Here is a 13,403-nt window from a genome sequence, read left to right on the forward strand (position 1 = left end):
CCATTCACCAACATCACGTTGACCCACAGACTGTCCAGGAGTTGGTGGATGTTTTAGTCCAGGTCTGGGAGGATATCCCTCAGGAAACCATCCGCTGCCTCATCAGGAGAATGTCCAGGCATTGTAGGGAGGTCATACAGGCACGTGGAGGCCACACACTACTGAGCATCATTTCCTTGTCTTGAGGCATTTCCACTGAAGTTGGATCAGCCTGTAACTTCATTTTCCACTTTGATTTTGAGCATCATTCCATCTCCAGGCCACCGTGGGATGTTAGTTGGGATTTACGTTGATCATTTTTAGGTTATATTGTTCTCAACACATTCCACTATGTAATGAATAAAGATTTTCAACTGGAATATTTCATTCAGTGATATCTAAGATGTGGGATTTTAGTGTTCCCTTTATTTTTTTTGAGCAGTGTATATACACACATGCTCAAAATTATTGGTACCCCTCGTTTAATGACAGAAACACCCACAATGGTCACAGAAATAACTTGAAATCTGGCAAAAGTAATAATAAATAAGAGATTTATGAAAAGGAACAAATGAAAGTCAGACATTGCTTTTCAACCATGCTTCAACAGAATACAAAAAAAATAAAACTCATGAAATAGGCTTGAACAAAAATGATGGCACCCTTAACTTATTACAGCTTACCAAAAGAGAAGCCCCTCTTATAAAATATAACCTTTATTATTAAACCTATAATAATAGGGAAGAAAAATCAGTGAAATACCCTATATTCTCAAACTGACTAGTAAATAATAATAATAAAAAAAATACCTCCATCAAAATACCTCCATGACAGTGCATTCAATCTAGATCACTCATAACTGATACAATTAGGGTTATAGATAAATATCTAGGTACCATAACAGCACTATAAAAAAAATCCCACCTTCTCAATTTTCAGGGATTAAATAGGTGCTGACATATAATGACTCTAATAGTTATTCCAGCAACAATACTGCATGGCATTGATGAACCAAATGAATAACCATAGCCACAAATGGCATTGCATAACACACAACTGCAATTTGTTAGATAATACACTGAGAGCACAAAGGGAATAGTTCCCCAAACAAACTGTACTTATCTGCTCCAGTGCGGCATTGCTTGCAAACGGCTGGAAACTACGATAATATAGCTCCTCAGATGAAGAAGACACACTCACCCTGAACTTATTATTTTGTTGTACAACCTTTTGAGGCAATCACTGCAATCAAACTATTCCTGTATCTGTCAATGAGACTTCTGCACCTCTCTACACGTATTTTGGCCCACTTCTCAAGAGCAAACTTCTCCAGTTGTCTCATGTTTGAAGGTCGCCTTTTCCAGACGGCATGTTTCAGCTCTTTCCAAAGATGCTCAATAGGATTTAGGTCAGGGCTCATAGAAGGCCACTTCAGAATAGTCCAATGTTTTCCTCTTAGCCATTCTTGGGTGTTTTTAGCTCTGTGTTTTGGGTCATTATCCTGTTGCAAGACCCATGACCTGCGACTGACACAAAGTATTCTGACAATAGGCAGCACATTTCTTTCTAGAATCCCTTGATACTCTTAAGATTTCATTGTACCCTGCACAGATTCTTGACACCCTGTGCCAGATGCAGCAAAGCAGCCCCAGAACATAACAGAGCCTCCTCCAGTGTTCTTTTCTTGATATGCTTCATTTTTTCGTCTGTGAACATAGAGCTGATGTGCCTTGCCAAAAAGTTCCATTTTTGTCTCATCTGTCCATAGGACATTCTCCCAGAAGCTTTGTGGCTTGTCAACATGTAGTTTGGCAAATTCCAGTCTGGCTTTTTTATGATTTTTTTTCAACAATGGTATTCTCCTTGGTCATCTCCCATGAAGTCCACTTTGGCTCATACAACGACGGATGGTGCGATCTGACACTGATGTTCCTTGAGCTTGAAGTTCACCTTTAATCTGTTTAGAAGTTTTTCTGGGCTCTTTTGTTACCATTCATATTATCCATCTCTTTGATTTGTCATCAATTTTCCTCCTGTGGTCACGTCCAGAGAGGTTGGCCATAGTCCCATGGCTCTTACATTTCTGAATAATTACTGTAGTCACAGGAACATCAAGCTGCTTGGAGATAGTCTTATTACTTTTACCTCTAACATGTTTGTCTATAATTTTCTTTCTAATCTCCTGAGAAAGCTCTTTCCTTCGCTTCCTCCGGCCCATGTTGAGTGTGATACCCACCATGTCACCAAACAGTACAGTGAGTATCTGTAACACTATATACAGGCCCATTCACTGATTCCAAGATTGTAGTCACCTGGGATCCTATTTAGTGGACACTTGTAAAGGTCTTGATGAGCTCGGTAGCACCCTCGGATTAATTTAATAACCATGACTTTCCTGATGGGCTTTTTTAAAATGTATCTCTATTGGGGAAATATGGACTTTTTTTTTCCAGTGATGTGTATTTCTTTACCAATAAAGAGTGTCGTAACTTGAAGCTCATGTGCCCCCAATTTTTGCAAGTCTTTATAGGATTAGTCTTTTCATATAGGACTTTTGGGGCCCCTTAGGTTCCAGGGCCCAGGTGCGATTGCAACCCCTGCACCTATTGTAATTACACCCCTGCCAATAAAGTTATACATTATTCCTGCACACTATTATCTGTATTTCTCCTTCTTGTGTGATATCAATCATAATGAAAAATTGAAAAACAAAGTATAATTTTTACTTAATTTCAATGGTTATGAGAAACACAACAGATCTTTCAATTTTTTTGTGAATCGACTAAAAAAATAGGTAAGTATAAGATGGACAATGTTACGTGTACGCCGCTAGGTTTAGATAGGGGCAGGACAGGTCTCATGAATTCTTTGGAACTCTGGGGGAACCGGTACTCAGGGCGACCATGCGCTGCAGCCACAAGATGGACCCACTTGCTCACCTAGACACAATTGATAGAGTTCTCATGAACAGATGAACAGTGTAGTTTAACATCACAGCTCGTCCAGTACAATTCAAGTCTCCTAAGCACAGGCTTCATAAACAGCACAGCTTCTTCTTAAAGGCACATTGACTAACAGTCTCTTTTGATGGCACAGTTCAGCACAGATCAAAATTCTTTACAAAGGCACAGTAGTGCACAGCATTCCTTCTAGCACAGTGAGATGGAGGGTGGAGGGGTTGCTGAGGGAGATGATCCCTGTGACACAAATCCTTCTAGTACTTTTCTTCCTGCTCCTGATAGACTACATTTACTAGCAGTACAGGGGTTAGCCCAGCTTCACACTTTAATTTAACCCTGTGTCCCTATGGTTCACTTGCCTGAACTTATGTGAGAGACAGATCACACACTACTCATCCCTTCAGCTTCTGCCAGAATAGTAAACAGATTCCCCACAATCCCCCTGGGGCTCTGCAAACCACTCCCTGTCTCCTGTGACTGTGTTAACCCCTCTAGTTGCTGGTTGCTTTTGAAGCAACAGAACTCAGGACTACTTCTGTAAGTCACAACACTTTATAATATACCATCTGCTTGATTTTTTTCATATGTACAAGTCTTCAAGGAACTAAATAACTTTTGGAATGAGGTGGAACGTGCAAAGAACTAAGGCTTTCCCAAAATTTCAAAAATACCCCTACTGCATATGCTCACAGGCCCCTATTCCATTTACTGTCTAGGACAGGTTTCTGTCAGTTTAACAAGACAATGACATTTTATTGTACTATAGATTACCTCCGTAGAGAAAAATAGCATGATTTGCTAAGAATTTAGGAATTAGTTTGTAATGCCATTTTTTCTTTATTTTTTTCTGTTTCCTTAGATCCTTTTTACAACTGTCTCCAGATCCCAACTACGTTTATCAGAACAGATAGGGCTGCAAATTGTGGTCATATTTTCTTTTTGTTTTTGTGAAGAATTTTAAAGTTTTTAAAAGAAAGCAAAAGGAATAGTTAAAACCTTATTTTTGTAAAGTCGTTAAAGCTGTGCAATGTTTGTCGATAATAATGTCCCAAGGTAACCATCACAATGTGGAATCGACAAAACGAAATTTTTTTAGTCACTGAATGTAAAAATTCAAACAAATTTAGGAAATACAAATATTGATTTAATTTTTTTCTGCTTAAAAAATATTGAATTCCCTAATGTATGCGTAGCCCATGGCATGCCCAGAGCAACTCGTCCCCCCTGAAGTGTCTACATAAAATACTTTGGTTTCATGTGCGTGATCTCAGTATGTTACAACATCACTTCTTCCTAATGCATTATTACAAACCTTAAAGATATTCCCAAGTGCCGCGGTATTGATTGCAGCATGCCTTATTTGCATATGCACACCATCTGCGCTGAAGAGGTATAGGCCAGACGCAGTGAAACGCGTCTCACTTGAAGAGCTGCACATAAACCACTGGTGTCTCGGAAATTGTATAATCTCGCATATGTGCTGATATTTCTTATCACATTAGCATCGCTTTTTAGCTTTGATTATCTTGCGTTGTTTTGTTTTTGTAATGTGTCCTTCGCTTGGTGAACAATCGCGTGGGGAAATCTCTCCAGACTCTCAGTTTTTGTTTAATCTTTTTTGAAAATGAAAAAGTATTTCCCATTTATAATGCATACAGAACATGTTTTATAGAATTTGTCAGTATTCTTCTGTGTATTTGCCGTCTTGTAATTTAATTTCGAGTGGTTCTGCCGCGCTGAACACCCCCTTCCTGTGGGCAGCATGTGAAGCTGGGATTACATATATCACTTGTGTCCAGACAGTTTTCCTTATGCCTGAGCTGGTGACAATAAATTACATTTTCGTGAAGTTGTTCAGTACCTATATATAGTGTGTGTGTGTGTGTGTGTGTGGGGGGGGGGGAATTGAACTGACTCACCCTACCATCCTAAATTGGAGTTTGCTGCTCAGACTACACATTTGGTTTAGGCAGGTACTTAAAGAAGAAAAAAGTCCAATACTTCCAGCATAGAAAATTAATAATGTTTGTTTCTGTTGTTAAAGATCCATTAAAAGGAATCCACAGTGCATCACATAGGATGGCTGAATCTACGCTCTTAGGTCCCCTTCATACATCTGTTTTTTGTGTCCTCATGTGTTCCATTTTTTAAGGACCGCAGATACGGACACACGCACACCCATTGTGTTCAATGGTGGTGCGCACATGTTAGGTTTTCCCCTAGAACCGCGTGTCAATGTGAAAAGCCCACAGACATATTGTAACGCCTGCATCTCTGCCTGCAGTCCCTCTCTCCCTCTGGAGAAACTGGCGTACTCACCGCCCAGGCTCCCGTCCTGCTCCTTCCAGGTCAACTGCAGCCCTAGCAGGTCTCCAGGCACTGTGCTTAGGGCACACTAGCGCGCACACTTATTCTTTCATAAAAGGGCCGCACACGTTCCTCTAAAATGTCCAAAGCCAATAGCTGGAGGTCTCTTACTTTTTAAAGCACCTCCTCCAACACGAAGGTACCTGTGCAATGTTATGAGTTTGTTCCTAACCCGCTTGTCTGCTTCACCTGCCAGTGTTTCCGTCAATGGCAGCCAAGTCTGCTGCAACCACCAGTGCTTCCTTCAACGGCAGCCATGCCAGCTGCACCCACCAGTGCTTTCCTCAATGGCAGCCAAGCCAGCTGCTCCCGCTAGTGCTCACCTCAATGGCAGCCAAGCCAGCTGCACACGTAAGTGCTTACCTCAATGGCAGCCAAGCCAGCTGCACACGTGAGTGCTTACCTCAATGGCAGCCAAGCCAGCTGCACCCAATGCTCACCTCAATGGCAGCCAAACCAGCTGCACCTGCCAGTGCTCATTTCCCCATCAAACTGTCCTGTCTGTACCTGCAGTTCCTGTCATCTTCTCTGCCTGCCTGTATCTGTTGGACATTCCCCCTGGCCATCCCAACTACCCATTCCTAGGGGTTAGTTGCCATCTACCCAAGGTCAGTCCTAGAGTAGCACCTGTATCACCTTTGTCTGTCCATGGACCACGGTGTCATTAGCTGCTGCATGTCCATGGTCAGATTGGATGAGGCTCCTAGGCACACCCCTTCAGGTCTTCCTTGGGCTTTGGTACAGTGGTTCCACCACACAGCCCATTACACATGTCAGTTTTTTTACACACACCAAAATGCGTGCCGCACGTGTGCACATTGATGACACATGGATGACATCTGTGTGCCATCAGTATGACATGTACCGGCACCAAGGAAAAGTGGTACAGTTTGCACTATTCCCAGGTCCCGGGCATTGAAGACAACTCTCACCATTGTTGCCAGATGTCCCTTAGATCAGCATGACCAGGCAACAAGGATGGGAGTTGTATTCAGCGCCCACTGTGTACATTGTGTCTAAAAAAAAAATGGTGTGGGCTCTCGCATAATTTTCATAAACAGCACAGGGAAATCTGAACGCTGAGGGCTGAAGTTAATAATCTGGAAAAGGGGCCAATATCCCAAATGGCTCCCAGGCTATTAATAACAGCTCACTAATGTTTGTTTAGCCTTTACTGGTTTGTTTACGGGGGGATCCCAGAAAAAAAATGATGTAGGGTCTCGACTATATTTTGTAATCAGCAAAGACTAAACAGATAGCTGTGGGTTGACAATAATAGCAAGGGAAAGGGACCATGGATATTGGCCCCCTCCCAGGCTAAGAATATCAGCCCTCAGCTGCCCCAGAAATGGGGCATCCATTATATGCACCAAATCTGGCACTTGCCCTGGTGCAGTGGCAAGTGACATAATAGGGATGGGGTTGATGTCAGCTGTTTTATGGCCTCCGACATCAAGCCCAGGGGTTAGTAATGGAGAGGTGTCAATAGGATGCCCCCCTTATTAACCACATAATCAAATGTAATAAAGACAGAAAAAAGTCCTTTTATTGAAATAAACACTCCTTACCCTCTCTTTCCAATTTGTTACTGCAAAATTAAAAATAATAAAACACTACATTCCTCACCTGTCCAACAGCGATCCATTTGTCCCATGAAAAGCCCAACTCTACTTCATCTAGATTGCATGGCTGAGCGGTGGCATTATGAGACTGCTAAACCGTGAATCCAGGAGACACTGAGCTGAGCTTGGTATGCAGCTTCAGTGACAAGCAGTAACATCATTGAGATTACCGCAGGTCACAGGCAGTCACATTCCCATGGTCAATTCAGTGAGAGCCGGCCGATGAACTGTGGTATCCTTCATGACATCACAGCTAGCACCATGAGAAATTTCTCATGGTGCTAGCGGTGACGTCATAAAAGTTGCCGCAGTTCATCGACCGGCTCACATTGAACTTACCTTGGCAACGCAGGTACCTGTACCCTGCAGTAACCTTAATGACGCTGCGGCTCATCTCTGAAGCTGCATCCCAAGCTCAGCTCAGTGTCTCCTAACTAGGCGGTCGCATCATGTTACCGCTCAGCCATGCAATCCAGATAAAGCAGAGTTGGGTTCTTCGTGGGACAAATGGATTGTCGTCAGACAGGTGAGGAATATGGTGTTTTATTATTTTTAATTTTCCATCGCTGCTAGAGATAGATAAATCTGACAAAAGGCTAAAAAATAGGGACACAATATTTTTTGAGAAGATAACGTTTTATCTTGGGTGATGTGCAGATTGCCTATTTTGCACATCATCTCTCAAATGAGAGCAAGTTGTCTGAAATTACAGAAGAGATTTTATGCAGATCTGTTGCCAGATGACTAGAATACAAACTGCATACCTTATTAAATAAATGTCTTAGATCCAATGAGGCTGGTGTACTTACTTTGAACATCCATATCAGTATTTCAGTGTACTACTGATATTAAAATTGGCATTTTTAAGTCCAGCTAAGGAGCGAGAAAGGTCATGATTCCAAGTGTACTCAGTCTCTGTCCCCTTCAGGCTGACTGACAGCTGCAGCTCAGCAGCAATAGGGAGAAAGGATTATCAGGAAGTGTTAAGCTACGCTCACACGTTGCATTTTTGCTGCAATTTTTTGCTGATTTTTTAATGCAAATTTTAAGCTGTGTTTTACATTACCACCTAAAGCTATAATATTTAAGAAATGTCATGCACACACATTGTTTTGAATTGGAAAACTACTACATTTTTGAAAACTGCAGCATGTCACTTCTTTCAGCATTTCTTCAGCACTTTTTCACCCATAGAAAGCAATGAGTAAGTTAAAAAATGCAGAGAAAACACAGTAAAAATGCGGGTGTCAGGTTTGGTATGTGTAAGCAGGTACAACACTATGTGAAATCCATTTATTTTTGTGATTTTCCTAAGTTTTAACCATAATGTCTTGGTGTTCTCACCTGATAATGGCAGTTAGGATTAGTACAGTTTAATTAAATTAGTGATGTGTGCAAGTGAATGGCACAAATTATCCATACGCTCCAATTTATATATACTACTTGATGGAGACAAAAGTCTGCATTGGTATAAAGAGAGCATATAGGCATGTTTGATGGTAGAGCTTTGGCCTAAGCCCTCCTTCACATGTACGTCTTTCCAGCACGTATGGCATCCATTTTTTTGATACCACACATACCCATTACTCAATGATAAGTCACTGATCCAAAACACTGATGACACCGCTACTGTTTTTTCCGGTACTGGTTTTAAACATAAGTGGGAAGGAGGTCTTCCACAGCAATGAAAGACATTGGCACCAATTCATCAGGACCAGTGTTGTTCAAGACAATTTTGATTAGCAGGCGTGCTGGAGTCAAACACGACAAAGTGGCGAGAATGGATTAAGATTTCTGGGGTAAGGAACTCCATAGTTCATCATGAATTAGACGAGCTGTGGTGTCATGTCTCTGTCCTACCCCAGCTCCAGTCGAGCTGGAGGGTGGCTCAAAAACCTTGCAACGTTTCAAAGCCACTTATGGCCAGAATTCTGGTGTCATCGCTTTGATGAATGGGGATCATAGAGGAAAGGATAAAGGAGATTCACATAGTCTCTCTACCTGAACCAATGTGAGAAACTATTCCCGTAAGAAGGTGAAGAAGGGACATGTGTAGTGGAAATGTCTAGAGAGATATCACTCTGCTTTACAAGCATTCAGCCAAATGATATCTAAAGAGTATGAGCAGACTTCCAGAACCTAGGATTGTGGCAATAAGGCCCCATTAACACTTCTATATTTCACATACATATTCTCGTCCTCTTTCCTACAGATAGACCATGTAGCCATTACCGATTAAAGGCATGATCACATGTTCTTTTTTTGCAAACCGTGTGATATCCCTGGGCCTCCCAGCGTACATGAGGCCTGTAACGGTTCTGCGCATGTTCGTGCCAGTTCTTAGCGGTCTTTGCGACATCACAATCTTTTTTGGCATGATTGTGCAGAACCCTCCTGGGCCTAATCAGAGCCTTCATTCCTCGCTGAATGTGAGACCCCTGAGTATAATAAGAGTCATTAAACTTGTGGAGAATAACTTTTTGTCAGTCGAATTTCATGGGAAAATTCATGTGAACAAGCAGATTAGAATTTTTCCTGATTCACTCGTCTTTACCTACTTCCTTGAGACACAATTAAAGTTGACATTTTCTTTTTACCTTGAAAAAGGTGCCATTTCAGTGCCGAAATGCGTTGGTATAATAAATGTAATTTCATGCCATTGAGGATTCTTCATTTCCTCAAGCGCAGCTCAGGAACCATGATGTCTCCATTAAAGTAAATTACTATCTGGAAGAATTTTTTCGTCGGCCACGGATTCTATGGATCTTGTTGGCATTGTGTCCCTACACACCCACCCCACATGAGCACTACCATAAGTCTCACCCACTCTGATTTCTCTTGCAGTATTGCCCTATTGTGAGCTTCTTTCCCAACCATACCTCAGCAATTAAAGTTGAAATGTAGGAAACTTGCAAATTTGAGCAGATATAAAAGTAAAAAGTTTGTAAAAGTGGATTTGTAAACTAGAAAATGTAAGGATTTAATCCAACAGTAAAGTTATAGTCTACAGCAGTCTATAAGATTTTCTAAGCCAGCGAATCATCGAGGAAGCGGGAAAAAACGGGTCGCATGAATAATCCCAGAGTAAAAATAGCAGTTCCACCTTTTCCTATGTCATTCCTTGTCCATGAAGCAATATTTTCCATTGATCATTTGCGAATCCAGGGATTGAACTCTCACCTGTTGTCTCGCATCGATAGCCAATACTAAACGTTAATGTGCATTACCAGGAAAACCACCTTTAATCTAATATTATACATCACATGCAATATATGTAATATTGTATGTTCGTTTACTCAACTATTTCTTATGATCATCCAAAACATTTTCTAACATGTCCCTTGAAAAACACAAGCCAACCTTTCCACTGGCACTTATGACAACATAAAGGTAATTTACCTCTCCTAATCTAATCTTCACTTTCTGCAATATGTTACCAGGATAGAATGATTGAAATAGTTTTCTATTGTGAACAAATGTTATATAAAACAAGGGTCTACTTATCTTCTTCCTTTGTTCAGTCTGACAGTTTCTTTCATATAGCGTTTTGACAACAGACACATTAATCAAAGACAAAATAACGCAGAGTTTCCATTTCAGGGACGATGACATTTTTCTATCTCTGCTTGGGTCATACACATCAATAGGTTTGGGATGTGTGCAGTCACAGACTGCGAAATCAGAGAGAACGCTTTATAGCCGGTAAACATATCAAGACTTCTCTCTGGAGGAGACAGAGAAGTTCTAGACATTTTTCTTTAAAGATTATTTCACTGCAAGTATCACAGCTATCGTAGAGCTCCAAGATTATCCTAAGATTGTGTTATTTTGTCAGTTTTGAATTGCATTTGGAGAAGTTTGGCGAGAATATACGGTACTTTATTTTTAATCAAAATTTGCTTTCACCATACAAAATAAAACAGAAACGTGAGCAGTCTCTGTTATGTCTCCACCGATCAGACACAATATTAAAACCTCTGACAGGTGATGTGAACAACATTGATTAACTCGTTACAAAGGCTTCTGTGAAAAGGAGGGATATATTGGCTTTTATTAAAGTCAGATCTTGAAAATTGATGTGCTGAAAACAGCAAAAATGGGAAGTGTAAGGGTCTAATTGCCTTTAACGAGGTCAAACTTGTGGTAGCCGGAGTCAGAGCATCTCCAAAAGAATATTTTCTCTGAAGAAGCTCCTTTGAATGTTTTGGACATCTGAAAAAATGATTGTCTGGAGGGAAAAAGGTGAGTGCTTCCAGGAGTCCTGTGTCATGCCAATAGTAAAGCCTCCTGAGACCACTCATGTGTGGGGGCTTTTCATCCATGGAGTGGGCTAACTTCCAATTTTGCATGAGAACACTGCCATGAATAAAGAATGGCATCTAAACATTTTCCAAAGACAAACTTCTCAAAACAATCCAGGAGCAAGTTGGTGATGAATAGAGTTGAGCGAATATGTTCGGAAAGGGTCGCCGAATCTGAATTTGCCGTATTTGTGCTATATTGGTATATTGGTACCCTTTTCATGCCAAGTTTATGTTTGATGATCGGTTCCGAACATATTCATTCATTTCTACTCCCTTTGACTCCAATTATGTTTGGCTGTGTTCAGCAAATATAGCAAAGACAATATTCACCGCCGGTCACAACCGGAAACGAATTTTGAAAAATTTGCTCAACTCTAGTGATGAACAATACATTATCCAGCATGATGGAGCGTAATCTCATAAGGCAAAAGTAATATCTAAGTGGCTCAATGAACAAAACATTGAAATTTTGAGTCCATGGCAAGGAAACTCCCCAGATCTCAATTCCATTGAGAATTTTTGGTCAATCCCCAAAAATTGGGTGTATAAAAACAACCACAAATATTGTTATAAACTCCAAATATTGATTTCATAAGATTAGGTTGTTATCAGTCAGTATTTGACAAAGAAGCTGATATCCTACATGCAAGATCAAAATGCAGAAGTCTTCAAAAATGAGTTTTACTAGAGATCAGCTGTTCAGCAAAATTAAAATTCACCTGTTCACTCAGATTTTCTGGGAAAAATCGATTCACAGAGAATTGATTTATAAATTTAGTGTACCTTATTATGCTCTGGGGTCTCTCCTGACCCCAGAGTATAATAGGCATAAGATATAAAAAAAATCCTTCCTTCCTTACTTCTCAGCTTTCCAGCTCCTCCGTTCCTCACCGGCACCCATCCAGTCTTCTTTGCATGTTCTGATCCCTGTCAGAATTATTGAAATCCCCAAGTCTCTCCCACTGAGCAGGCATTCTGGCTCTTATGATACCCAGAAGGATTCAACTCAAACACGTGGAAGGTCACAGCATCATGACGTCACAACATGCACTGCGACTTTGCTCATGCTTACAGAAAATTGTCCCCGGCCTCATCAGAGCTGGAAGTCCCTGCTCAATGTAGAGGCCTGGGGATGCTCTGTTATGATTAGGTAATTCAGAACCACAATGGACCTTGAAGTTCAGAGCACACAAAGTGACCTGACAATAACCAAAAGACATAGGACGAGCTCTGAGACGTGGGAACTCTGCTGACCGCAATCCCTAATCCTATCCAACCACACTAGAGGCAGCCGTGGATTGCGCCTAACGCTCCCTATGCAACTCGGCACAGCCTGAGAAACTAGCTAGGCCTAAGATAGAAAAATAAGCCTACCTTGCCTCAGAGAAATACCCCAAAGGAAAAGGCAGCCCCCCACATATAATGGCTGTGAGTAGAGATGAAAATACAAACGCAGAGATGAAATAGGTTTAGCAAAGTGAGGCCCAACATACTGAACAGACCGAAGATAGGAAAGATAACTTTACGGTCAACACAAAACCCTACAAACAACCACGCAGAGGGGCAAAAAGACCCTCCGCACCGACTAACGGCACGGAGGTGCTCCCTCTGCGTCCCAGAGCCTCCAGCAAGCCAGAAAAACCAATTAAGCAAGCTGGACAGAAAAAACAGCAAACAAAAACAACACAAGCAAAACTTAGCTTATGCAGAGCAGAGAGGCCACAGGAACGATCCAGGAGGAAGCAAGACCAATACTAGAACATTGACTGGAGGCCAGGAGCAAAGCACTAGGTGGCGTTAAATAGAGCAGCACCTAACGACTTCACCACATCACCTGAGGAAGGAAACTCAGAAGCCGCAGTACCACTTGTGACCACAGGAGGGAGACTTTGCCACAGAATTCACAACAGTAACCCCCCCCTTGAGGAGGGGTCACCGAACCCTCACCAGAGCCCCCAGGCCGACCAGGATGAGCCATATGAAAGGCACGAACAAGATCGGCAGCATGGACATCAGAGGCAAAGACCAAGGAATTATCTTCCTGACCATAACCCTTCCACTTAACCAGATACTGGAGTTTCCGTCTCGAAACACGAGAATCCAAAATCTTCTCCACAATATACTCCAACTCCCCCTCCACCAAAACCGGGACAGGAGGATCAACAGATGGA

This window comes from Ranitomeya imitator, chromosome 8, assembly GCF_032444005.1.
Source record: "Ranitomeya imitator isolate aRanImi1 chromosome 8, aRanImi1.pri, whole genome shotgun sequence".
Classification (NCBI taxonomy): domain Eukaryota; kingdom Metazoa; phylum Chordata; class Amphibia; order Anura; family Dendrobatidae; genus Ranitomeya; species Ranitomeya imitator.